Below are 14,984 nucleotides of genomic sequence, written 5' to 3' on the forward strand. Positions count from 1 at the left end.
TATTATGGTAATTCGTCGGGATGATTTTCATTTAGTATCTGGTCTATGAGAATGCCTTTCCTCCGGTTAGTGCAATATTCCAGCAAATGTAATAGTCAGCTTAGCAGGAACTCTCAAGTTTATGCACTAACGTCGGCGCAGGCACCAGGGATACATTTTGCTGCCACTTAAAATTAATTATTTTTAATATGTTTGTTAAGGAAATGGCTTTTTAATTTTATTTCTGACTCTCAGTTTAGGAGTGATAGCTCCTAGATTTCAACCACAGGGACCGGCTAACATACAGAAAGTCATGGTGTGACCAACATGACAGCCAGCATTCTGAAAACAAATGAGCAGTCAGGGAAGGTGAGCACCAAAAAAGTGAAAAGAGAAAACTAGCTAGTCTGTTTGTTAGGACAGAGAATATATAAGCAAGTTTCTTTGGTCTGAAACCAAGATCAGAAAGTCAACTTCAGTGACTTTCACCAATGTTTATGCAGGTCGAACCATATGAAACTCTAGATAGTCTACTGGTTTTGACCTACAAAATCATATTTCATATTTCATATGATTCAACGTGATGACAGTATCCTGTCCTCACCCTACAACTGGGCATAACAGGCAATTGTTTTAACTCTAAAGTCTTAAACTGCCTGACTGAAGCCTCCCTTCATTCTAAACCTTTAATGCCCTCATTTCTATAATGAAGACTTGTCTTCAGTCTAGACCAGTTTGAGATCGCAGGCCCATAGGGCCAAAAGTCCCTTGAACATCTCAGCAAGGAACTCGCAACAATACTCAAGTGTCATAGTTTGGGGGTCTTGTCTTTTGTTTTTTTTTTTTTTTATTTTTTTTTTTTTCTTTAACATCACTGAACCTAGTGACTCATGGCTATTGAAGAGAATGAAGGAGAGTGTGGAACTTCTGAGACTGAGTCATAGGAAGCATTGTGGCTTTTGTCTTGGATAAGAAACAACAAAAAATACTCAAATGAGAGAAGGCAGAGAGGATGGTGACAATAAGACTCTGACTTTGTGAATATTGTAAACTCAGTGTTGCCTTCCATCATTTTACCCTTTCAGATGATCAGACTGTGCTTTGTGGCCAGTGGAATTTGGCCTTGTTTTTTTTAAGCAGACTCAGCCCTAGGCTGTTTCTCCATCCACCCTTGCTCTGCTGGCAATGCCACTGGGTTCTGTCAGGGCTTTAGACCCCCTCTATCCTCTGATGATTCCTCTATCAGTACCTCTATCTCCTCCCAAGCCTTCTCCTCTGAGTTTGAGACTCTTGTCTCCAGCTTCCAGGCAGGTCTCTGTCCACCTATTGATGTCTGAAGGGCACCTCCTCCCAAACCCATCATATCCTCACCTCACTGTAAGAAATCACTGCTTCAGCCTTCCATCTGCTCGGCTTTAAAACCCTTAGAGGCTCCTTAACTTCTTTCTTCATCACACCACACTTTGAGTCAGTCTGTGAATACTGTGAGATCTCCTGTCACTACATGAGCCAATCTGACCCTGTCATCACCCTCATGGAACCTATGCAGATCTAAGTCCACTTCGTATCTTGCCTGGATTTGAAGGACTTGCTCCTACAAGTGTCCCCTGCCTCTACCTTTGCCACCAGAAAGATCCTCTGAAGAGTGTGTCAGATTATGTTCCCTCCTTTCTTGAATCCTCTGATGGCCCCACCTCACTCAGAGACACAGCAGGGAACAAAACCAAGTTCATGCCCTCGCAGAGATGGCACTCCAGTTGGGAGAGGCAAAACTTAACAACAATAGTCTAACATGTAAGCAGGTGATGAGAACAAATGGGTTTTGTGAACTCATAAACTTCCCTAAAGAGACATTTCCAGGAGTAGAAATGTCTTCAGTATTGGGCACAAGTCCTGGCTGGATTCAGATGATGCTGTGTTCCCGGGTTCCCTGAAGAATGAGGACAGGCAGCCACAGGAGAGCTGAGACTTTGGCGTCAGGCAGACGCAGCTCCAGCCCTGGCCCTGCCCCACACTAGAAGCAAGTTCTGCCTATTAAATCCCTTATCCAGTGAAATGGTCTAAAGAGAGAACCTACTTCAGGGTATTTTCAGGAAGATTAAGTGAGAGAATGCAAAGCACAAAATACAACACCTGGTACCAAGGAATCATCCAATAGCTGGTAGCTATTATTGTCATTATTAATGTTAACATTATTGTCTGTCCCTAAGACCCAGATTTTTTTTTTTTAATTGACAAGACTAGAAATCACAGCCTTACAAAAACTTGAATAAAGGAGACTAAAGTGATAGGGTTTTTGAGAACTGCCCCAAGGACGGAAATGAGTGGACCCCAATAGAGGGGCTCATGGCAGGAGGGGAAAAGTAATATAAGGGGCCAGAGCCCGATACTTTATTCTTCCCAAGGCCACCAGGGCTGGGCTAGGGCAGAAGATGCAGTTTGTTAAGACACTGAAAGACAGATGTCAAGATAAACAGTGGAGGGTATTAAGGAAATGTAGGATATCTTTAACCTGCTTGTGAGTTAGGGGTCCTGAGCAGCCTGGAACAAACAGAGTTGATCAACGTGGACCTCACCCTGAGGAGATGTTAAGTAAATTATGAATACTATGCTCTCTATGGCTTGGCTATTATTTGTATCAATCAGAGTTGATGTACAGTCAGAACTTTGGCATGATTGGGTGGATGGTGGACTTCTGGAGCATAGAAAGAGGGCCACACTGAACATCAGCCATTGTCTCCCACCAGGGCTGCCAATAGGATTCTGCAGATTGTACTGGGCACAAAGAGGCCTCGGAGGGGTGAATGAACAGAAATCCTGCTTGTGCTCCAAGTCTGTCATCAGAGGGGCTCCTTTTTGTAACTCAACTATTCATAGTAATATGCCTGCCCAGCAAGGGTGCCTTTTAAATATTTGCCTTATGTGCTATTGGGACACTGCTCACACCTCTGTCCAGGAAAAAAAAGAAAAGGCAGCAGAGGAATGTCACAGTCATCACTACCTCTGTGCCCCATATCTGGGAATGGGATTAGGTTTCTTTATCCATAAACAGCTAAGTGTAACAGACCGTTTAAGCTTGAGGGAATCCAAAAATTGTCCTCTACTCCCAAGAGATATGCTACTCAAATTAAAATGGAGACTGGGATAGTGTTGTCAGATCTGTTTTGAAAAGGAGGTGTTGTTTCCTCTTGCAGCAGTTGGGAGGCCTCCATGGCCTGAGGGGGAAGGAGCATTTCCAGATCTGTGCCTGGGCTTCCTACAGGTGCATCTCCACAGTGACCTTTCCTATATCCCTAGGAACAAAGACCAGGCTAACACAGACATCCATCAGAGGATGGCTGGGACTTTCCTTGTGGCACCAACACACTCTTGATGGAAAATGCCCAGGAAGAGAGAAGTGGGGGAAGGGCCGTGAAAAGGGGAGATGAGGGATGGAAGAAGCATCAGCAGAGAGAAGCACCAACTACCTTTAGTAAATGGCCCAGGGTTCCAGCTTTAGGGAGCACAGTGGGGAAATAAGAAACTGACTTGGATAACAGAGAGGCTGCACAGTCACCCGGAGGGATGGGGCAGGCTAAGCCATGGCTGGACATGTCTGGAAGGGAGGCTGGGAAGGTAAAGAGAGGCTGGCAGGGTAAGTTTGGATCAGGAAGGCCTCAGAGTCCTGGGATTTTTATATCTGTCCCTGGACTGACAGGGATACGCCTTGCCCATTGGCCCCATTAAAGATGGCCAAAAAAGTTGTTCCTATGTCTGAGCAGAGGGACAGGGATGTTTCCTGACCAGCGTGAGAAGTTAGAGCTTATGGGAGGGTCTGCAGCGATGACCTTCAAGAATAGGAGTAGGAGAACTCTGCAGGTAGAGGGCACCTGCCACTTTCCACAGCATTCTTGCCTACACGCTCTCGTTCACAATGCAATCTGTGATTCTTGAGTACATGAATGAAAACCTGCATGATTCGGGCCCCTAGTGTCCTCATTGCCTCCTAACCCTGCCACTTTTTCTTTCTTGTGTAAAAGACCTTGCACCTTGCAAACTTTGACTAGCTCATAAGCAACAAGGCTTGCAGAAATGCTTCTTGGAATATACTATTTTAATGGCATTAGGATTGCGCTGATGGTCCTGGGCAATGGGGCACAAAAATGGGAACAACCTCCAAATTGTAAATTTTCCTTGAAGTTGAAAACTGTTGTTTACACCCAAACGGTACCTCTGCATATTCAGCTTCCCCCTAGCCCATGGATACACTGACCCTGCTTTAATCTGGGCTCACCTATCCTTCCAGCACTCTCTAATGTGCAGATTAAACCCTTTAATCTTTATTTAAGTCACACAAATAATTATCTTTTGATACCCGATACTCAGAAAAATGGTCCTAGAATGTTATTTAGGTCCTCTGTTCCAAGGCCATCTTTTAGCATCCAGTGGTGTCCAGGGAGGGCAGGATTAACCTCTCTCCACCATGCCACTGGGCTTGGTTGGATGTTGCTTTCCTGAGCAGAGGGCTGTAGAGCATAAGGGGAGTCTGAGGCTGTGCGTGGCTAAGTGAGTACAAACCAGATGGAGCACTGTGGGTATGACTGTTCACCCTGCAAGGGAAGGAAGTGGTGTGGAGCTGGGGCAGGAAGAGAGAAATTTAATCTCCTTTGGTGTGTGCTGAGTGTAAATTTCATTTCATGAACTAAAGAATTCAAGAATTGGAACTTGCATTATATTCCATGACTCTACTTCTCACGAAAAGTCCCCTTCTTCTGCAGGGCTGCAGGAAAAACAATATCCATCCTTTCTGGGAAACCTCAACATCTAGGTGGTCCCATGATCCTGGATCTTGCACAGCACCAAGGCACTGGGGTAGGGGAAGCTCTTTGGTCCTTATTTATCAGGCCCACAATTGTTGTTCTGACCACTCCAGGCCAGGCAGCTCTTGGTGACACCTGTGCCAGGAGTCTATCTTGAATGTATTTCTCTGGAGTCTTGCCACTTCCCCAGTGGGGTTGCCAGGAAAGAGGACTCTGCCCCATCCTCTGCTGGGACCACGGCCTCACTCTTCCTTCTCTTCTTCCCAGTCTGGAAGAATCTATTTTCAATCTGGGGAGAACCCGTCTCCTTTTATGTTTCTTTGGCTGTGATTATTCTCAGAATTCACTTCTAAATGTAAAGCCAACACCAGCAGGATTTTCAGAGTAGGCCTATTTTCTGACTTGTCATGTGCCTCCCCTGAAGCCATGCACACCAAGCTGACTTAAATGAGGAGAAGGAAAGGGGGGAACAGATGGGAAGAGTATATACAATTATGTATCCTTGAGAAATCTTCTGGCTTATCCCTGCCTTCCATGTCATCTGCTCTAATGCTGAGGCTGGCAGCCTGCGGTTTGGAATTTGCTGGTTGAGTAATGCTCCCTGGGGATGAGGGTGAAACAAGTCCAAACTCCATGGCTTGGACAGGGATGGTGGAGGGAGGTTTTCCAAAGTGACGCTACCATAAGGGAGGGAATTAGGGCAGCTGGAAATACTTGGCAGTCCTCTGTGACCTCTGCCTATTCCATAATGACTAGCTATTTCTCCTCCTTGCCCCTAGAGCACTTTCTTCTATGGCCATGGACCACAGTCTCCTGCAATGGCTGCCTTCATTCCTGTCTCCCTCTTTAGACAGAAAGCTCCCAAGCTGAGGACCTGTATTTGTTCATCTGTGCATCCTAAGCCCCTCAAAGGTAAAGACTAAGTGAGTAACTCTTTGGAATGTTGTAGAATCCCTGTGCCTGCTGCAGGTGACTGGCCTGCATGGGTAGTCACCTGGGTGTGGGTAGTCAACTGGGTATGGCCTGGGTATGGCCTGGGTATAGAAATTGTGGATGACACCAAACTGCTGCTCAACAAAATCAGGATCAATAGATTGAAAGCATGGGCCGAAGAAAGCCAGATAGAATTTAATGCTTAAAAACATAAAACAATGGGCTTAAATTGCAAAATTCAGCTGGCATAAAGGTGATTTGATAGAAGACTAGAGCACGTAAGCAATATGTAGGGTTTCTAGTTGTGTCCAAACTCAGTATGGGTCAGTCCTGTTATATGGCTAACAAAAAACAACAATCACAACAAAAGCAGGTAGTCTGATAAAAGGTTACATTAAGAGAAGTATGCCATCTAAAAACAAGGAAGGTGACAGCCCACTTCTACTGCTCACTGCATCCAAATCAAATCTTTCCAGGGATATAATGTCCAGCCCCATGCATTATGTCTCCTGAGACCCATGACCAAATGGAATACTTCCAAACAAAAGTAACCAGGAAAGTGGTTACATCTCAAAACCTTATCTTGTCTTTTCTTTAAATGGTGCTGAGTGTACTGGATAAACAGGTGGGAAAAAATGAACATACATAAAATGAACATACAAATACACAAAATTTAACTCAAAATGGATCAAACAACTAACACAAAACTGAAAACTATAAACTTCAAGGAAAAAACATTAAGAGAAAATTTTTTGCAATGTTGGAGCTGGTAAAGACTTCTTGGAGTGCCTGGGTGGTTGTTGGTTAAGCGTTTGCCTTCAGCTCAGGTCATGATCCCAGGGTCCTGGGATCAAGCCCCCAAACAGCTCCCTGCTTAGTGGGGAGTCTGTTTCCTCCCTCTCCCTCTGCCCCTCCTCTTCCTCATGCTCTCTCTCTCTCTCTCTCAAATAAATAAAAATCTTAAAAAAAAAAAAAAGATTTCTTAAAACATGAAAAACTGGGATGCCTGGGTGACTCAGTTGGTTAAGCAGCTGCCTTCGGCTCAGGTCATGATTCCAGCATCCTGGGATCTAGTCCCACATCCGGCTCCTTGCTCAGCAGGGAGCCTGCTTCTCCCTCTGCCTCTGCCTGCCATTCTGTCTGCCTGTGCTCGCTCTCTCCTTCTCTCTCTCTGATAAATAAATAAAATCTTTTAAAAAATTATTTTAAAAACGTGAAAAACTATAAAAGAGAAAAATGATAAATAGACTTCATCAAAATAAAACCCCAAAATAAAATTTTTTTAAAAACCTTTTTTTTTTTTTTTAAATTCACCTGTAAGAAAATCAAAATGCAAGCCGCACACTGGGGGAAAATATGTACACCACATATATGGGACAGAGAACTTGCACACAAACATATAAATAACTCTTCAACTCAGTAATAAGAGGATAAAACAATAAGAAAATGTGCAAAAGATTCAAATAGACTCTTCACAAAAAATATATATGAATGAGAAGATGTTCAACATCATTAGGAAAATAAAATAAATCAAATAAAAAAATAAAAATAAAAATACTATAAACTTATCAAAATGACTAAAAGAGACTGACCATACCATGTATTGACAAGGATATGGAACAACTGGAACTCTTACACATGGCTGGTGGGGATGTGAAATGATAGAACTTCTTTGGAAAACAGCATTACATTTTCTTAAAACCTTAAACATATGCTTGCCATACAAACTAGTCATTCTACAACTATGTACTTAGCCAAGAAAATTGAAAACATATTCCCACAAAAAGACTTATACATTTGATAAGTCTTTATTTGTAATATTTTTTTAAAAAAGCAAAAAAAAAAACCCAGGGAACAACACAACATCCATCATAACCAAATATATAAAAACTAATGGTATAGTCACAGTGTGGAATATTACTCAGCAATAAAAAGGAAAATAATGTGAATACATACAGCAACACATGAAAATTGCAAAATCATCATGCTAAATGAAAGAAGCACGGGGGCACCTGGGTGGCTCAATGGTTTAAGGCCTCTGCCTTCGGCTCGGGTCATGATCCCAGGTTCCTGGGATCAAGCCCCACGTCGGGCTCTCTGCTTAATGAGGAGCCTGCTTCCTCCTCTTTGCCTGCCTCTCTGCTTCCTTGTGATCTCTGTCTGTCAAAGAAATGAATAAAATCTTAAAAAAAAAAAAAACAAGAAAGAAGCAAGGCAAATAAAGTATATGTGTCTGATACCATTTTTATGCAATTAAGTATGTATTTATATACACTGCAGAAACACAAACTCATCTAAAGTGTCAGTACTATTGGTGCTGATGGAAATGTTTACCATCCGGATTGCAGTGATGTATGCTATGTTAAACTGAATAACTAGTACACTTTAAATATGTGTACTTTCATGTATCTTAATTATATCTCTATGAAATTGGAGGAGACTCTTCTCTTGGAGGAACATAAAACAACATCAGGTATGGCTGGCACTAGTATTGAAAGTTCTAGGATTATTGAGCCAAGAGAATAGTAAAGCGATGCCTGGAAGGCCTGAGGGCTGCACTCAGTGTTCCAGTGCCCAGGGAGAAGAGGTGAGGATTCTGGAGAAGGGGTCACTTCTCGTATTGGAATAGACCATGTTGTCAATCTACTGTGTGGTCAGCATATGTGGGCAGAGAAATTCAAGGAATGATGCCCACAGGGATCCTGTTCCAGAAGGAACCCATGGGAATTTGTTTTCTGGACTTCGAAGGGTTCACATTTGTAACCACCAGACCTGAGTTTTCCCTGCCAATTTTGTGACTGGGGTGGGCTCTAAGTGGAGGAGAGTTGGCCAAACAAAATGTTAGAGTTGGACACACACTGTGGTAGGGCAAGGTGACCTTCCCCACACAGCACAGCCCCACATGGCTTCCCCTTCAGCTGAGCATCTGCCCCTGCAGCTCCCCCTTCCATGCCACTGCCTCCTGCTTGTCTACATCGGAGGAGCGGTTTCAAACATTAGAGCCATAATGTGATTGTCATTACCACTTCTAATTGATAAAAGGGCTGGTATTGGTTTAATAACTGACCATGGATATGATTACAAAGTTAGACACAAAACTATTCAAAGTCCTATAGGCACTAAAATCATAGCTTTTGGGGTGACTCTTTCTATTGGACAGAAATCATGTGCAACATTGATCTTCTACTGGGTAATACAGTTAGAACTAATTTTAAAAGTATTCTTATGGGACACCTGGGTGGCTCAGTCGATTAAGCATCCACCTTCGGCTCAGGTCATGATCTTGGGGTCCTGAGATGGAGCCCCAAGTCAGCCTCCTTGCTCAGTGGAAAGTCTGACTCCCTCATCCTCTACCCTTAACCCTGCTCGTGCTCTCTCTCTAAAAATACATAAATAAATAAAATCATTTTTTTAAAAAAGTATTCTAGTTGGTGAATTAGTTGAAACATAAATGATTATGAACTTTACACACCTTCATTCTATCTTCAAAACATCCTATGGGATAGGAAATTGTATGATTCTTATTTTACACAGGAGGAAACTGAGACACTGAGAGATAAAGGAATAATTACTCAAACTCTGGGGATAAAGAAAAAAAAATCATTGACCTCACCTATCAATGTCAAAGAAAGAGCATGGTGCAACAAGCCTCCTCATGGTCACATAATTCTCTGCAGGGGTGTAATTTTGTTTGACCTACTATGTAATGTTCAGTACAAGTATTTACTTAGTGTTTGGTGTTTTACCTAAATGAGGGGGTTTGTTCTGTTATGAACTGGCTTTAGAACCTGGAACCCCCGAGATAAGGCACCTCTGTGTTTGTTTCAAGTGGACTGAGCTGTGGTCTGGGCTAGACACCACCTGGGTTACTTCAGTGCAGTAGTGAATGTGAATATCCTTTTTCTCAAAAGATTTGTTTATTTATCATTTGAGAGAGACAGAGTGGGAGGAGGGGCAAAGGGAGATTATCTCCCACAGACTGCCAGCTGAGCATGGGACCCGAGATCATGACCTGAGCTGAAGTCAAGAGTCAGAGGCTCAACCAATGGAGCCACACAGGTGCCTCATGAATTTGAATATTCTTAGGGGAAATTAGTCCAGGAGAGGAGGAGGGGTTATACCAAGTGAAGGAAACAACCTGTGTGAAAGAGAGAATTCCAGGATGCTCCTGGCTCCTTCCAGGACCTGTGGTTTCAATCCTACCCGCCCCCAGACCAGGGCAGGGGAGCATGGGGTTCCGCTACCTGAGGCTGGAGCAGTAGCTAGGGCAGATCAGGAGGGGACTCGATGGCAAGCCAACTGTCTGCCCAGCACGCCTGGAGGACCTTCTTGAGGAGGAGCACAGTTAGGGCCGGCTTGTCAAGTTTCTTACACACTTCTCAGTAACTGCAAGTTATTACTGAAGATATTACAAGGTATTAAAAATGGACTTAATGAGAAATAATATAATATAATAATAATATAATTCGTTTTAAAAATGCCTTTTGATATGGACATTGAGGAGGGTATGTGCTATGGTGAGTGCTGTGAAGTGTGTAAACCTGGCGATTCAGAGACCTGTACCCCTGGGGCTAATAATACATTATATGTTTATTAAAAAAAACTTAAAAAATTTTAAAAATGCCTTTTGAAGTTGTAAATGGAATCAGTCTGTCAGCTCCCACACTAAAGACTGGAAGAGATGGGACGGGATAACAGCCGGCTAGCGGTAAGAGAGAGGGCCAGAGGTGGGTCCCAGGAGCTTGTGAATCAAGTCCTCATTGCACCCAATCCATTAAATCTTCACTGCTAACATGAAAGTACTTGACTTTCTAAAATTGATAACAGTCCATTAGAGGCAATAGCAATTAGTATTTTTAAGATGATGTATCCAGAAGACAGGTGGTGCCGATAGGAGGGTGGTTAACCCATCTGTTGAATTAATTGCCACTTTCCTCATCATCTGGGCTTTGAGCAGAGTGTTAGACAAATGAGAGAAACATTGCTGGTGAAAGCAAAAGTATTAGAACCAACCTGAATTTATAGGTGAACTGTTAAATAAATTATGTATGGAACTCTCTGTAACGTGTATTTCAAAATGAGAGGTTCCTTGCTGCCATGGGAAGATGTATGTGGTTCTCAGTGCCATGCACACTGGAAGAATCAAGAAAATAATTATTAAATGAATGGATACATTGTGAACAAAAGTAAGAAATACATACAACAGAATTCCATTTATTGTTTTAAAGGGGGATAGAGGAGTTCAAAGACATTTATTTTTTCATAGCTGTATAAACACGGACTATCTGGAAGAATAGATACCAAACTACTATAGTGGTAAATTCTGAGAAAGAGCTTGGAAACACAGAGAGGGGATTTTCCAGTTCAGAAAAATGGTATCAGGTTCTAGAAGGTAAGTGTTCTTTCTAGAAGGTATGTGAAATGACAAAAGCGAGGTGGAAAACTTCACATCGCATACAATCACACTTTCCTAAGATGTCTATCATGTACATTCACTAAAAAAATAGAAGTATATACAAAAAGCTAAGTGCAGTCATCTTTAGACGGTGAGTCATGACCGACAGTTATTTTCCTTGATGCTCTTTTGTATTTTCTAAAATGTCTACAATAAAGGTTTATTATTTTTGCTGTTTTCATCACATATAGACTTATGCTTTTTATTTATTTTAAAGGATTTTATTTATTTATTAGAGAGAAATCATGCACATGTGTGCAAGTGGCAGGTGGGGGGAGATAGGGGCAGAGAGCGAGAGAGAGAAGCAGACTCCCCTAGGCTTGGAGATATTTTAATGTAGATATTAGATCACCTTTCCAATTTCTTCTCTCTTTAATGGTCTCTTTAAATTTCCTACTTCTTCTGCTGACCCTGGGCATTTGAAAATCATGTGTTTTCTCTTTCGAATTTATTATTACAAAGTTGTACATGATATTCACTTCAACTTTTAAAGAGCCTACTGTGTTTGCAGAAACAGTACATTTTTACCATTCCTAAGGTTATTTATTGTGTCTTCTGTGATTTTTTCTTCTTGATTAAACTTGTCAAATGTTTTCTATTTTATTTGTTTTCTTCCTCCTCTAGAAGAAAAAAACAGAAACAAACTACTCATATGGGTTCTATTCTTTCAATTACTTGGTTTCTACTTTTATAATTATTATGTACTTACTTTGGGGGATTACTTTGATGTTCTTTTCTTAGCTTCATCACTCTTACATAATTCACAGCACTCACCATAGCAAATACCCACCTCAATGACCACCCTCCAGCCACCTATCCCTCTCACCCACCTCCCCTCCAGGTACCCTCAGTTTGTTTCCTCAGATTAAGAGGCTTTTATGGTTTGTCTCCCTCTCTGGTATCTTCTTGTTTCATTTTTCCCTCCCTTCCCCTATGATCCTCTCTTGTTTCTCAAATTCCTTGTATCAGTGAGATTATATGACAAGTGTCTTTTTTCTGATTGACTTATTTCACTTAACATAATAGCCTCTAGCTCCATCCATGTTGCTCCAAATGGCAAGATTTCAGGTTTTTATGGCTGCATAATATGCCATTGTGTATATATACTACATCTTCTTTATCCATTTATCTTTTGATGGAAATCTAGGCTCTTTCTATAGTCTGGCTATTGTGAATATTGCTGCTGAAAACATTGGGTGTAAACATGTGCCCATTCAGATCACTACATTTGTATCTTCAGTGCAATTGCTGGGTTGTAGGGTAGTTCTATTTTCAACTTTTTGAGGAACCTCCATACTGTTTTCCAGAATGGCTGCACCAGCTTGCATTCCCATCAACAGTGTAGGAGGGCTCCCCTTTCTCTGCATCCTCGCCAACACCTGTCATTTCCTGACTTGTTAATTTTAGTTTTTCTGACTTGTGTGAGATGGTATCTCACTGTTGCTTTGATTTGTATTTCCCTGATGCTCAGTGATGCTGAGCACTTTTTCATGTATCTTTGGCCATTTAGATGTCTTCTTCGCAGAAATGTCCATTACATTTTCTGTCCATTTCCTGATTGGATTATTTGTTCTTTGGGTGTTGAGCTTGATAAGTTCTTTTAGAGTTTGGATAATAACCCTTTATCTGATATGTCATTTGCAAATATCTTCTCCCATTCTGTCAGTTGTTTTTGGGTTTTGTTAACTGTTTCCTTTGCTGTGTAAAAGAATTTTATGTTGTCCCAATTGTTCATTTTTGTCCTTGCTTCCCTTGCATTTGGCAATGCTTCTAGGAAGAAGTTGCTACGGCTGAGGTCAAACAGGTTGCTGTCTGTATTATCCTCAAGGATTTTGATGGATTCCTGTCTCACATTGAGGCCTTCATCCATTTTGAGTCTATTTTGTGTGTGATGCATGTTGCTGTCTAATTTTCCCAGCACCATTTGTGGGAGAGGCTGTCTTTTTTCCATCGGACATTCTTTCCTGCTTTGTTGAAGATCTGATGATCATAGAATTGAGGGTCCATTTTTGGGCTCTCTATTCTGTTCCACTCATCTATGTGTCTTGTTTTGTGCCAGTACCATAATGTCTTGATGATTACAATATAATAGAGCTTGAAGTCTGGAATTTTGATGCTGCCAGCTTTGGTTTTCTTTTTCAATATTCCTCTGGCTACTTGGGATCTTTTCTGGTTCCACAAAAATTTTAGGATTATTTGTTCCATTTCTTTGAAAAAAGTTGATGGTGTTTTGATAGGGATTTCATTAAATGTGTAGATTGCTCTAGGTAAGATAGACATTTTCACAATATTTGTTCTTCCAATCCAGGAGCATGGAACGTTTTTCCATTTCTTCATGTCTCCCTCAATTTCTCTCATGAGTATTTTATAGTTTTCTGAGTACAGTTTCTTTGCCTCTTTGGTTAGATTTATTCCTAGATATCTTATGGTTTTGGGTGCAGTTGTAAATGGGATGGAACCCTTAATTTCTCTTTCTTCTCTCTTGCTGTTGGTGTATAGAAATATCACTGATTTCTATACATTGATTTTATATCCTGACACTTTACTGAATTGCTGTATGAGTTCTAGCAGTTTAGGAGTGGAATCTTTTGGGTTTTCCACATAAAGTATCATATCACCCGCAAAGAGTGAGAATTTGACTTCTTCTTTGCTAATTCAGATGCCTTTTATTTCTTTTTATTGTCTGATTGCTGAGGCTAGGACTTCTAGTACTATGTTGAATAGCAGTGGTGATAGTGGACAGCCCTGCTCTGTTCCTGACAGTAGGGGAAAGTGTTCAATTTCTCCCCATTGAGAATGATATTCACTGTGTGTTTTTCATAGACGGCTTTAATTATATTGAGGTATGTACCTTCTATCCCTACACTATGAAGAGTTTTGATCAAGAAAGGATGCTGTACTTTGTTGAATGCCTTTCAGCATCCATTGAGAGTATTATATAGTTCTTGTTCTTTCTTTTATTAATGTATTCCATCACATTGATTGATTTGCAGATATTGAACCAAGCTTGCAGCCCAGGAACAAATCCCACTTTGTTATGGTAGATAATCTTTTTAATGTACTGTTGAATCCTATTGGCTAGTATTTTGGTGAGAATTTTTGCACCCATGTTCATTAGGCATATTGGTCTGTCATTTTCCTTTTTGATGGGGTCTTTGTCTGGTTTCGGTTTTCAATTAGCAATAATCGCGCCTCAGATAAACCTCATTGGCTACGATACTGCCACTGCGCAAAGCTGAAAAGCTCTTTGCCTGTTTTGGGAGCAAGGTCATGCTGGCCTCATAAAATAAGCTTGGAAGTTTCCTTCCATTTCTATTTTTTGGGACAGTTTCAGGAGAATAGGTATTAATTCTTCTTTAAATGTTTGTAGAATTCCCCTAAGAAACCGTATGGCCCTGGGCTCTTTTTTGTTGGGAGATTTTTGATGACTTCTTCAACTTCCTTACTGGTTATGGGTCTGTTAAGGTGTTCTATTTCTTACTGGTTCAGTTTTTGTAGTTTATACATCTCTAGAAATGCATCTATTTCTTCCAGATTGTCAAATTTGCTGGTGTACAGTTGCTCATGATGTGTTTTTATAATTGTTTGTATTTCGTTGGTAGTGGTTGTGATCTCTCCTCTTTCATTCATGATTTTATTAATTTGAGTCTTTTCTCTTTTCTTTTTGATAAGTCTGGGAGGGGTTTATGAATCTTATTAATTCTTTTAATGAAACAGCTCCTAGATTTGTTGATCTGTTTTACTGTTCTTTTGGTTTCTATTTCATTGATTTCTGCTCTGATCTTTATTATTTATCTTCTTCTCCTGGATTTAGGCTT

The 14,984-nt window shown here is 41.1% G+C and overlaps 1 pseudogene; it reads right to left on the reverse strand.

The window, feature by feature from the left end:
- Positions 1-14,319: 14,319 nt before the first annotated feature.
- On the reverse strand, positions 14,320-14,403 carry LOC123394551 (annotated as a pseudogene).
- Positions 14,404-14,984: the final 581 nt, after the last annotated feature.

Source organism: Mustela putorius, unplaced genomic scaffold (assembly GCF_011764305.1).
Source record: "Mustela putorius furo isolate JIRA1106 unplaced genomic scaffold, ASM1176430v1.1 tig00003834_pilon_pilon_pilon, whole genome shotgun sequence".
Classification (NCBI taxonomy): Eukaryota; Metazoa; Chordata; class Mammalia; order Carnivora; family Mustelidae; genus Mustela; species Mustela putorius.